Source organism: Balaenoptera physalus (assembly GCF_965194825.1).
Source record: "Balaenoptera physalus genome assembly, chromosome: 7".
In the NCBI taxonomy this organism is placed as follows: Eukaryota; Metazoa; Chordata; class Mammalia; order Artiodactyla; family Balaenopteridae; genus Balaenoptera; species Balaenoptera physalus.
Window position 1 is genome coordinate 34,788,884 of NC_138886.1, and position 13,105 is coordinate 34,801,988.

At 47.2% G+C, this 13,105-nt stretch overlaps 1 long non-coding RNA gene across 1 annotated transcript in view; it reads right to left on the reverse strand.

Moving 5' to 3' along the window:
* Positions 1-321: 321 nt before the first annotated feature.
* Positions 322-13,105, reverse strand: part of LOC309663977 — an 83,568-nt gene continuing 70,784 nt past the window's right edge. Inside the window, exon 5 of the long non-coding RNA XR_014265528.1 lies at positions 322-5,329. This is a non-coding gene — a long non-coding RNA (uncharacterized lncRNA). The remainder of the gene's footprint in view (positions 5,330-13,105) is intronic.

Consider the following 13,105-nt stretch of genomic DNA (forward strand, 5'->3'; position numbering starts at 1 on the left):
GTGTTTCCTTTTCTCATTAATTCTTTTTTCATTTAACTTTTTAAAAAATCTCATTCTGTGGCTTGTCTGTCCCTCTATTCCTATGGCTTTCTGCCTTTATTTCATAGGGGCCATATCTTTTGACATATGCAACAGAATGTTGAATAGGTTTTTCCTTATTGATCCAGAGTTGTTGTTAAGACCCAAAATGAGGATAAGGAGCTGGGTGCTCAAGTTCAGGGGATGCAGCCCGTGTAGACCCCATGACTTGATCCTGTGCATTCGTCTTGGTGGGGGCTACAGGGCATTCATGGGGCTCCTGAACAGACAGCCAGGGCTGCATTTCTTTTTTTTTTTTTTAATAAATTTATTTATTTATTTTTGGCTGTGTTGGGTCTTTGTTGCTGTGCGCAGGCTTTCTCTAGTTGTGGCAAGCGGGGGCTACTCTTCATTGTGGTGCGCAGGTTTCTCATTGTCTTGGCTTCTCTTGTTGCAGAGCACGGGCTCTAGGCGCGCAGGCTTCAGTAGTTGCGGGTTCAGTAGTTGCAGCGCATGGACTCTAGGGTGTGCAGGTTCAGCAGTTGTGGCTAGCGGGCTCTAGAGCGCAGGCTCAGTAGTTGTGGCGCACGGGCTTAGTTGCTCCGCGGCATGTGGGATCTTCCCCGCCCAGGGCTCGAACCCGTTTCCCCTGCATTGGCAGGCAGATTCCTAACCACTGCACCACCAGGGAAGCCCCAGGCCTGCATTTCTGAGAATGCTCCCACAGAGGGATGACAAAGACCCTCCTGCCAGCTTCCCTCCTTCCCGTGAAGCTGGCAAAGCAGACCTTCCAGAGCCCAGGAGGCTTCTTTTACAGGAAAAAGCTCTAGGGCTTCACCTAGTCAACATCAACCCTGGAGGGAAACTCAGCGTTTTCCCCAGCTTCAAACTCCTTCAGTTTTCTCCCCAGCACTTCCTCCTTGCCTCAGCCTGGGAACAAAGACATCTGAACAAATCCACAGGAGCATGCTAATTAGCAAACAACTCAGGCTCTCACTGCCCTGAGGGGGGTCATAGGCCTATTGGGCACTGCTTGGGCCCAACACCTTGGCAATAGCACCCGAGCCTATATTTTAATGTATTCAAATATGTCCCCTCAAGGAGTTTGCAGGCCCTCAGGGATACAGGGAGTCTGAGCTGAAACAATTTCTCCTAATTGCTGAAGCAGACACCCAAATAGAATTCTGTATATGAGGCTCCCATATGGAAATGGGCTCACTCTGGCTACAGGGTCGGCAAAGACCCCATGTAAATCAGGGTCTGCCAAAGTGGGTTTCTCACAGCACTATTTCCACGGAATGTCAATAGGTATTTTTGAAAATAGGGTTCCAGTGAAAATAAATTTGAGATATGCATAGTAAACAAAGGGTCAGTTTCCTTTCTGCAGGACTTCTTGGCATCTTGCATACTAATGGCCTATTACAGTATTCAGTCAGTCATTCTGCATACACTGAGTGTCTACTGTGCGCCAAGCATTATGGAAACAAACGAGATTCCACATGGTCCATGCTTGCAAGCAGCTCACAGCCGAGCATTCCAACAGCTTTAGTACTCAAATCCTGGTCTGGGCCAGTAGCAGCAACACCAACTGAAAACTTGTTAGAAATGCAGATTCTCCAGCCCCACCTCCAGACCTACTGAATCAGAATCTGCATTTTAACAAGTTCCCCAGGTGATTCAAGTACATTAAAGTATGAGAAGCCTGGACTAACACATTGCTAGGGGAGAAAAATAAGGTAAGGAAAAGGGTTACTCTGGGAATCTGAAGACCTTTTGCTGTGGAGCCCAAGTAAAACAGTAAGTAGCAGAGTTGGGGAGTGACTCATTGCCTCACTCCAGCATGGACACAGAGAGGCTCTGGTCAGGAGGACTGAGAAGAACACAGTTCCATTTTGGCATCAGTATTTGTTGTGGTAAGGTTCAGCTTTGAGGAAAAGAAAAACCCTAAAAATAGCGTCTTAAACAACATAAAAGTTTATTCTTCTCTAACTTTTGAGAAGTCCAGCAATAAGAAATACTGAGCTGGTATGGCATACCACAGGATCAAGAACCCATGTTCCGGGCTTCCCTGGTGGCGCAGTGGTTAAGAATCCGCCTGTCAACGCAGGGGACACAGGTTCGAGCCCTGGTCCGGGAAGATCCCACATATCGCGGAGCAACTAAGCCCATGTGCCACAACTACTGAGCCTGTGCTCTAGAGCCCGCGAGCCACAACTACTGAGCCCACGTGCTGCAACTACTGAAGCCCACGCACCTAGAGCCGGACTCCGCAACAAGAGAAGCCACCGCAGTGAGAAGCCTGCACAGCGCAATGAAGAGTAGCCCCCACTCCCCGCAACTAGAGAAAGCCGTGCACAGCAACAAAGAACCAAAGCAGCCAGAAGTAAAGAAAGAAAGAAAGAAAGAAAGAAAGAACCCATGTTCCTTCTATCTTGCTACTCTACCTTGCATTCCCAAAGTTGACTCATGGTTCTATGTGACTGCCGGACCTCCATCCATTACAGCTGCATTCCAGCAAGCAAGAAGTAATAAAGAAGGACATCTCTTCCTACTTTTAAAGATACTTCCTTAAGGTTTATATACCATCTCTATTTATATCCCATTGTGTGAACACATGTGGGACATGCTCAGGGAACAACCTGGAGAGAATTTAAGAGGTGGCTGAAGAACTAGCAGAACTTAAGTTATTATTGTTAATGTAACTTTCTTTGCACCCACAGTGAGTTAGGACCAGGGAATTAAGGAGACTCTGTTTCCATAGGTTCATTCTCCAGAGAGAATGAGACAGTTGGACACAGTTCTCCAACTCTGGTGCTTTGGGAGTTGAATAGGGTCATCTACTCAATGGTTTCCACATAATGATAATAACATTAAGTTCATGGGGAGAATGTGCTGAATTAAAATTTTTTATTTGATACATTTTTCTTAAAACTAGTGCTTGGAACTACTTGTCTACTTTTGAGCAAAGATTTTTCTTAACAAAAATTAGTGAACAAATGACAAATGGAGAAATGAATATTAATGGGAAACAGAATAAAACTGCAAGTTCAACAACTTTTCCATGAGCGTATGGTTTTTACTATATTTTGCACACATAGAACAGAGCCCTGTTTCCTACAGGTAAACTGTTTCTGGTTCTCTTTTGCACGATGAACTTAAATGTGTTGAGATCTCCCAGGGAACTACAAAGTGTACAGCGATGTACAGACACTCCATCCTTGAATGGAGGTGAGGTCCACTGCTCTAGGCCAAGGCCAAGGCAGGCCCTGAAACCTGAGAGGCTGAATCGAAGGACCCCACCGTCCTCTGTGGCCCAAACCAGACACCTGGGAGCATGTCAGAGTTGCCCTCACCCTCACCCACACACCCCGGCACTCACAAGTCCTGCTCAGGCACCCCAAATTCCTCCCTCTGCTCCTCCTGCACACTGAGAGACAGGAGAGCTTACGGCAAAGGGTCTGGACTATGGAGCTCAACTGCCTGGTGCAAATCTTGGCTTGATTTAGTAGCTCTGTGGCCAAGGGCAAGTCTCCTAACTGCTCTGGGCCTCAGTTTTCACATCAGTGAAGTGGGAATAATAATAGCACTTAGCACTGAGGGCTATGGAGGGTAAAGGAGTCCATGGACCTGAAGCAACTGAAACGATGCCTGGCTCACAGGAGCCATGTGAGCGTCAGCAATTCTCACTATCACTATGGCCACTACCTTAAACGAGGCCTCACAGAGGCCAGTAACCATCTCCTCAAGGCCAAGGTCAAAACCACTAAACAGCAAGGGCCCAAAGCCCTGAACCCTTCACTAACTCATTCAGAAAACTCCAGGGGCTTCTTGTGAACCACAGAATTAAGTAGAAACTTTTAATCATCCCATTCAATGCCCTTTATGATATGGAGCTCGATAGATATCTAAGGAGGGAAGAAGAGAATAGAACAAAAAAATGCAGGAAAGGAAGAAAACGATGAACTAGAGAATTCCATCATCAGCTCTGCTTATTGGCTACTATCCTAAATAAGTAGTCAAGTTGGCAAACACATGTTGACATGTGTTTGTTCCACATCAATCGTTAGATTAAGTTGGTCATCTCAGGAGAATCTATTCCCTGTGCATTTCAAAACCTAGACTGTAAATGGGTTAATGTCAAAAGTGACTTACCACTCTGAGATAGGCAAGTCTGTACCAGCTTGAAGCTTACTCCTTGAAGCTGTGTGTGTGTGTGTGTGTGTGTGTGTGTGTGTGTGTGTGGTGTGTGTATATGTGCGTGCATGAAGGTATGTGAAAATAAACAAAGAAACACCAGGTCCTGGTGTGCTTGCAACAGAGTCAAGCTAAACGAAAGGCTTTGTCCTCAATACACACATACATACTCATGTTCACATTCATTCACTCATGCACACACGTTCTCACACACATGAAGTAGCCTATGTCCACACACAGGGCCAAAGTCACAGGCACAAAAGCTCACTTACCCACACATACATATGCACATGCACTCACATGCACCTCCAGGCCTGAGCAGGGGCCACCTCCTGGATCCCACATCTGTCCCCCTCTCCTGACAGTGATGGTGCCATGTCAGTAGCACTCGGAGGTCGATTTCCAGGTATAGTAGTGCCACATGTTTCTATCCTGGCCAGTATGTGGCTATCTCCAGATCTTTCCGTCCAGATTCCTGGAATTATGCTGAGCCTTCCCTCCCACCTGTGGCAACCCATTCCCAGAACAGCCTCAGGACAAATGAATCACCACAGTGTTTGTCATCTTGCCACTGGGTAGCTTCCATCTCTACCTTACCTCACAGGACGTGAGTTGCAGGACCTCCTTTTTTAGTTGAAAGGTGTCTTAGAGATCATCCCTTCTGACCTCCTCAATGTGTAGAAGGGAGACTGAGGCTCAGAAAGGGATAGGATTTGCCCAAGGTCACCCAGCAAGTCAAAGGCAGAGCTGAACTTGAACCCTAACTCTAGGGCCAGGGCTCCTTCTACCTCATGGCCCCCAAAAGAAGCCCCTCTCTTCTACTGGAGTCCTGATCCTACTAGTGGGCCTTCCTGGAAAAGTTAGGGGGGAAGAGCACAAGATAACAGCTACGAGTGGCCAAGAGTGCCCAGTGACACGCTGACCACAGTCAGGAGGGGCCAGGGGTGCTGCTGTCCAGCCTGTGAGATGCCTCCACACACTGCCCTCATTTCCCCATGCAGGCCCCTCAAATGACTTACTATTCCTAGGTCCCTGGAGCTCAGGGTGATGGAGCCAGGGGAGGCAGTGGGCAGAGAGGCAGGCAGGGAGGTGGCCAGAGCTCCAGCACCTCCTTTTTCTAGAAAATAAAATATAACTCAGTCATTCCATAAATCATCTTTTTTGCTCCCCATGCCTGCTCTGCCCCCACCAGGTCCACCCATTCTCCCTGCCTGGTGTCCAGATCCATGACAAACACAGGGGTACCAAGAGGAGTCAGAGCTGGGGCTACCAATCCCCCCAAAACCCACCACTGCAACCCAGCGTGGGAGGAGCAGAAAGAGCTCGGTGGAGGGGTGCTTTCCGGAGGAGGGGATACCCCAGCAAGGCTGGCAGGGGTTAGCCCCGTGAAGGGGTGGGGGGGAGGGCCATTCCAGGAAGAGGGCAGGCAGGTACAAAGGCCAGGAGGGGAGAGCACTCTGACGGATCATTTAGCATGAGTGGGGCAGAAATGCAAGGAGGAGAGGAGTCAGAGGACAAAGGCTTTGTCCTCAATACACACATACATACTCATGTTCACATGAGTGAACATGGCACTCATACACACATACATACTCATGTTCACATGAGTGAACATGGCACTTCTTCACGTGGCAGAAGAAAAACACACAGACACCACGGAGGCAGGAGGAGGGCAGTGCTGCGGGAGGGTAGCCTGGGTCCCAGGTGCACTCTGGTGGTTCTCAGAGCTGAACCTGATCCCAAGTCAGCCTCATCACAAGCCTGCCAGAAACAGCGTACTAAAGAAGAACAAGGTCAGTCCTCCCCTACTACCAAAGGGGAAACTGAGGCCCAGAGAGAGGTAGACACTTGCCTGAGGTCACATTGCTGGCAGAAGCAGTGTGAACAACAGAACCTCAGCCCCCTAACTAATGATCTGATTATCAGGTCAAATCATTCCTCGCTGCTTGTAAGTTCTGCCCATCCCAAGCTGGGGTATCAAGACGATCCTAGTGAGAGTGGTAAGAGCACAAGGTTGTGGATGGTGGTAGCTGTTCCTTACAGGAAACAGCCCACTGAGAGCAGAGATGGGAGCCCCAGAGAGACCCGTGGCTAAGCAGGTGTTGGTTCCCATGAGGCCGGATGTTCCAGGCAGTACACAGTTTGAAAGTCCAGCTCTGAGGCTGGGTGAGGCCCTGAGCCCGTGGAAGGCTCTGGAGACAGAGGAAGCATCTTCATGTCCTGTCTGTTGCTGTGTATACTTGGTCAGGAGAGTTATCTCAGGAGAGAAGAAGCAATTATCTTTAGGATATTCTGTCCTATACATTACTCAGTTGAAAAAAGAATGTCACCTTTGCTGTAAAAATCGATTGTAATAAGGGAAATACTTCTACACTCAACAAAATTCTCAGCCTCAGGATACACAAGCATCAATTAATAATGCCGTCATTCCATCTTTTGTCACCCCCCCCCCAACCCCAATTCAACAGGAGGACACAGGGTCAAAGAATCCCATTGTGGGAGGGACAGGAAATACCCCTCGGGGAGGGGGCCCTGTGCTCTGCTAACAGGCCACTCCCTAACTTCCTGGGGCAGCACCGGCCGTGGCACAAAAGTAGGGAATGGAGCAGGTTATCCCAGAAGACAGGCAGAGGGGACCTGCCAAAGTCCCAGCAAAATCCCTTAGCTGTCCAGCTTAGCACAGGCATCAGCAAAGGGACCCAACACATAGCTCTGCCATCTGTAAAATAATGAGGGAGTTGGCTCTTCCAGCTATTATGTTCTGTGATTCTGGAGTCTAGACCCGGTTGGCAAACTATAGCCTGCAGACCAAATCAAGCCCATAGCTGTTTCTGCATGGCCTGCGAGCTAGGAATTGTTTTTACATTTTTAAAGGGCTGCAAAAAAAAGAAAGAAAATTACAAGGAAGGCTATGTGACAGAGACTGTATATGGCCTGAAAGACCTTAAATAAACTATCTAGCCCTTTACACAAAGTTTGCTGATTTCTGCTTTAGATTATGTTGGATCTGCGCTCCTTCCCCATTAGAGTTCATAGAACTCTCTGGAACTCTGTGGGATAAGTAGGATTTCTCACAGCTGTGCAATCCATGTTTAATTCTCTCTCCTCCACTGTCCTGTGGCTCCAAGGCACTCCTAGACCTTAGCATGTAGCAGATCTTTAGTCTGAATGAATGAAGTCTATGCTTCTTGCATCCCTGTAGCCTATATGCACACTACTCAGGCTGAAAAATTACTCCTGCATAATGGAGACTGTAACCATAGGCTTATTTTATCCAATTAACCACCACTGAGGGCTTTACAAGTATTCCATGCTAGGCTGGTGTTCAGGGCTGGCTCTGTCCACCAGGAGCTCACAGTCCAATAAGAAAAATCAGACAAGTAATGATAATACAAGCTAGACCATGCAGAAAGGTAGAGAAAGTGAAACGCACACACAGAAGAAGGAAGCAATTAAATCTGAGCAGAATTAACATGCCACTAGATAAATGGGCAAAACCAGGAAAAGACAATTCACAAAAGGGAATATACTCTAATAAAACAAATATATGAGAAAATCTTCAGCCTCACCAGTAGCCAGAAAAATGCTAATAAAAATTACAGAGATATATTTTTATGATTATCAAAATAGTAAAAAAATCTATTTCAAGTCATAAAGCCCAGTGTTCTCAATGGTACAATGAAAAGGCTCGCTCACACAATGGGAGTGAATTGAATAACTCTTTGAAATCAATTTGGTAATAATATCATATATAAAAATTACAAACTTTGTGATCCAGTCATCCCACTTCTAAGAATTGGACCAAAGAAAATAATTCAAAATAAGGAAAAGTTTATATGCTAATACATGCAATGACTACTGTAGCAGTTATTTGGAGGCAATATAAAATCTCACCATGGGATTCTCTTCCCAGGATCCCTTTTCTACACCAGCTACCGGGTTATTCAAGGATGACCCACATTAGTAGAATGTGACCCTGCCCCTAACTACACAAAAGGAGTCTGCTCCTGAGAAAGAGGGACCAGTCTCTGAGGGGTGGCTGAATTATCACATGTAAAGCTTGGGCATGGTGTGTGGGTGTTCTCTGCCACGTGAACAGGAAAGTCAGAGGAAGAAGATCAGGTGGGAAAGAAGGAAGGAATGAAGTTGACACAGACACAGGATAATACCTCATGGCATTTGCATCCTTGTTCTGGGGGTCCCCAAGGCCCAGCCAGAAGCCTACCCCTGGCTTCTGTGAGATGCCCCAGTATCATCTGCATAAAGATTCCCTTTCTGTTGAAGCTTATTTAGGTTGAGTTTCTGTCACTTAGAACCAAAAGATTAGTAACACACAATGGAACAATGCACAACCATTAAAAACTGTGATGAAGACTATGGAAGCAAATGGGAGAAAAGCCTTTTGACCTAATAAGGATAAAAAAGAAATCAGCTACAACATTACAAGCATGCTACATATTCAAAGCATGTGGACAGGACTTCCCTGGTGGCACAGTGGTTAAGAATCTGCCTGCCAGTGCAGGGGACAGGGGTTCGATTCCTGGTTTGGGAAGATCCCACATGCCGCGGAGCAACTGAGCCCATGCGCCACAATTACTGAGCCTGCGCTCTAGAGCCTGTGAGCCACAACTACTGAGCCCGTGTGCCACAACTACTAAAGCCTGAGCACCTAGAGCCCGTGCTTCACAACAAGAGAAGCCACCACAATGAGAAGCCCATGCACCGCAACAAAGAGTAGGCCTTGCTCGCCTCAACTAGAGAAAGCCCGTGGCAGCAACGAAGACTCAACGCAGCCAAAAATGAATAAATAAATAAATAAATAAATAAATAAATTTATTTAAAAAAAAAAACACGTGGACAGAAAAACTAGAAAGGAATACATAAAATGATAAAAGTTGTGCCAGCAGTGGGATAGTAACTGATTATTTTCTCTCTTCCCACACTGCTGCACTGCTTTCTTAAAGTTAAGAAAAAATTCTGAGGAGATGAGTCATAAACCAAAACACCTGTGATACTGAGTGAAATAATGCCTGTTGCCCAGACAGAGGGCAGATACAGGGTCATGGAACCCAACGGAAGGATATTTTTATTACCTCCACTGGAAAGATCAGAGAAAAAGCCATGAAGGACACAACATTTGAAATGGGCTTTCAGCAATGAGAACAAGGAGCAAGGTATCCAGACAAAGAGGGAATTGAAATGGAGAGAAAGAGAAACAAAAGCTTGGAGGTGGAAGGGCACCATGTTTGGGGAAAGATGAGCCATTCCCTCATCTTTCCCTAAACATGCTAAGAGCAGAAGGACAGAGTGAAGATCAGTAGGAAATCAGGTTACACTGCAGAGGTTTTAAAGTAGCCACCTTCGGGCCACATTGGCCTAGTTGTTTTTTATTCAGTCAACATAGTGATCACATCTTTCTAAATCAGTTGCTATGCCTTTCATCTCTAACCCTACTCCTAAATTCTGCATTGTGATGCCAGACCTGGGACTCTGTTGTTGTTGGGTTTGACCAGTTGGCGCCTTCTTAGCCTCTGCCAATAGGGGGCACTAGAGGGAGACCACAAGGTAAAGGAGAGGGGGAAACACACACTGCAGGTGGGAGCATTTGTTGATTTGGCTTTAACTTATGGGGTTGACTGTTCACATACTATATGATCCAGCAGTCCCACTCCAAGATATGTCTTTGAGAAACTCTTCCATACGCACTGGGAGACATGTCCAAGAATGGTCATGGCAGCATTATTCATCAGAGCAAAATACTAGAAGCAAACCAAATGTCCAGCAGCAAAAGAATAGATCAATAATATGTGGCATTCCACACAATGGAATATTATACAGTGGGGAAAATGAATTAACTATAGCTGCATGAATCAACACAGATGGATTTTAGAAAAAAACACTGAGTTTAAAAAAGAATTCACAGAAGATAATATAGATTATAATACTACTTGAAGTTCAAATGCTGGCAAAAGTAAATAACGTATGGCTTTGGGATCTATACATGTGTGCTAAAACTATTACAAAATAGGAAGGAAATGACAAACAACGAAATCTGGGTCGTGGTCACCCCTAGGGGAAGCAAGGAGATAAGATAGGGAAGATGCACCCAGACACATGCAAGAATGCCAGGAAAATTCTAGTTTCAAAGGTGGGTGGTGGGTCACAGGTGCTAATTTTACCATTATGCTTTTCCATGAGTAAATACATCACAAATATCTGTGTGTGTATAGACATATATGCATATACATACAATTACATAATAAACATCTTGAAAAATTCAATCACAAACTAGTTTGTGACCAACAAATAGTATCCCTAGGTGGTCTCTGTGGGCTCTGCCCCCTGCTGAGGGCCAGGAGTGGATGGAAGATGGTGGGCTGGACCCTTGCCAGCGCCACGTCCAGGCATCCCACCTGTCTGCTGCATCCACAGGCATGGCCACTCCTGAGGGGAGCAGGGAAAGCCCTGGCCTGGAAGTCTGCGCCCCTGGGTTTCCAGCTCTGCCTCTAATTACTGGGTGACTTTGGTCCGGCCCCCCCGCCCAGCCTCAGTTTCCCCATTTGTTCCATGGGTGGTCAGAGCAGGTGCTTGCCCAGAGCCTTTGTTCTTAGTGTTATTGACTGACCTGGTTCCTTGATGGCAAGATCTGCTGGGAACTTGATGGTCCTGCCATAATGACCTGGGGGACTTTGAGCAAGTTACTTGACTTCTCTCTGCTTAGTTTCCTCAAGTGTTAAATGAGGATGGAACTAGTATCTGTCTCATAGGGCTTTTGTGAGGATTGAAGGAAATGAAACTTGTAAAGTATCTAGCACATAATCTAGAAAGAAGGAGTCCCTAATAGATGACAGCCATGGTGAGGAAGACCAAGCAGCCAGGTAACCACACCATGCCTTAGAGGGTGTCCTCCCACATTGCCACACTCCAGGAAGTGACACCCGGCCAGGCTATTTCCAGCTTTAGCTTTAGCCATAGCGGAAACTGATCCCATCACTCTTGCCTTCTCTTTATTACCTCCTCAGCCTGGCATCCAATCCCCTCCAAAGCCAAACCCCAACCTCCTGCCCTGACTTCTCCCTCATGTCACCCTATAATGTGGCTCATTCTTTGGATGCTCCCTCTGGCTCCTGCACCACTGCCATCCCCTACCTGGGACATCATTTTCCCAACCCTGTCTCTCCTGGGCCAAAATTCTCTTCCATTGAGGTTCAGTAGGAACGGGCCCTCCTCCAGGGAGCCTTCTCTGATTTCGGCAGCTAGGGATATAACCATGCCCTTGCCCCACACCCTCGACCCCTCACACCCGCCCCAGCTTTTTGTCCCTGTCTCAGGACTACAAGCTCTGCACCCCAGCATCGCGGCTGTTTGTGTCTGCCCCAGCTGACAGAGAGGCCCTGGAGAGCATGGCTGCATCTGACAGTGTCTGATTGTAGTCTTGCTACACCGGCGTGGATTATGGCTTCACTTCAAAAGGAGGGTGCTAGTCCTATTCACGTCCCTTGTGGTAAGAGGCCTGAGGTTTGCTCCATGGCTCACAGGGCACAGGGACTATTTCATGCTTTCTATAATAAAGCCCATTTGCCCACACATGTCCATGGTCGACAAGAAGCCCCTCCACCTCCCTTGGATGGTACAAGAAGCCCCCAGGTTTACACAGTCCAGGTCTTGGGGCCGCTGCTCCTCATGGTCACAGCTGCCTACGTTCTTGCTCAGACCTGTAGGGCCATCCAAAATCAGGTCACTCTGCTGGTCGTTCTACTCCCTTCTGCCCCAAGAAATGCCATCAGGGTTGGGAGACAGTCTCTGCTGAGGCTCCTGGGGTTCCTGGGCTCCCATGCAGTCACCCCCACCCCAGGCCACTCCCCCAGGAGCCACACTGTGGTGAGGTTCAGGCCTCCCCATGCAATTAGGAACCCACCACCCCCCAGGGTAGAGAATGGGGAGGGAAAACAGGTAGGCAGTGTATCCTAGGGTTGCGCACTCCTTTTTCCAACCCCCAGAGCACAAAGCCTCACACCCTCTCCCCAGACGCCCTGGGGTCACCATCCCCATTCAAGGAGAGCCTCAGTTAACCTCCACGAGGCCAATTCTCTACTCTGGCCAGAGGACACAAGAAAACCTGCTTCCCTCCCCAATGAATGGTTAAACAAAAGGCCCAGACCTTTGGAAAAACAGACAGGTTCCTCCCTGGGTAGAGATATCAGGGCTATGGTAAAGCCTGGGGAGAAAATGCTTTTGTTCCTTCTGCAAAGCCTACAGTAGTCAACAAAACAAGACACCAATTAATTTCTCAGTAATTCTCTCTGTTGCATAGCCAGTGTTAGCCAAAATCCAATCTAGCCTACTTTGAAAGAATAATTCTTATCTGCCCCATCCCATAAAATACAAGCTAAAAGGAGAGAAAGCTGCACACAGCAGGTAAGTAATGATCTTCAGAGTGGCAGGAAAAAGACTGTCTCCTCTGTGAGAGAGTTGCTGAAATGCATCCTGGTTCCCTCTGAGCTCTGTGGTTGGCTAAGGAATGAGCCCAGAGATAACCAAGCCCTCATCCTGGAACCTGGGAATGTCACCTGATATGGCAAAGGGGCTTCACAGATATGATTACGTTAAGGGTGTTGAGTTGGGGAGATTATCCTGGATTATCTAGGTGGGCCCTAAATGTGATCACAAGGAAGCTTATGAGAGGGAAGCAGAGGGAGATTTACACAGACCAGGAAAATGCAATGTGACCTCGGAGGGAGAGTTTGGAGTGATGCAGCCACAAGCTAAGAAACGCCCACAGCCACTAGAAGCTGGAAGAGGCAAGGAAATGGAGCATCCCCTGGAGCATCCTGAGGCAATGGGAGTTAGCCTGATAAGCTTCAATTTAGACTTCTGACCTCTAGAACTCTAA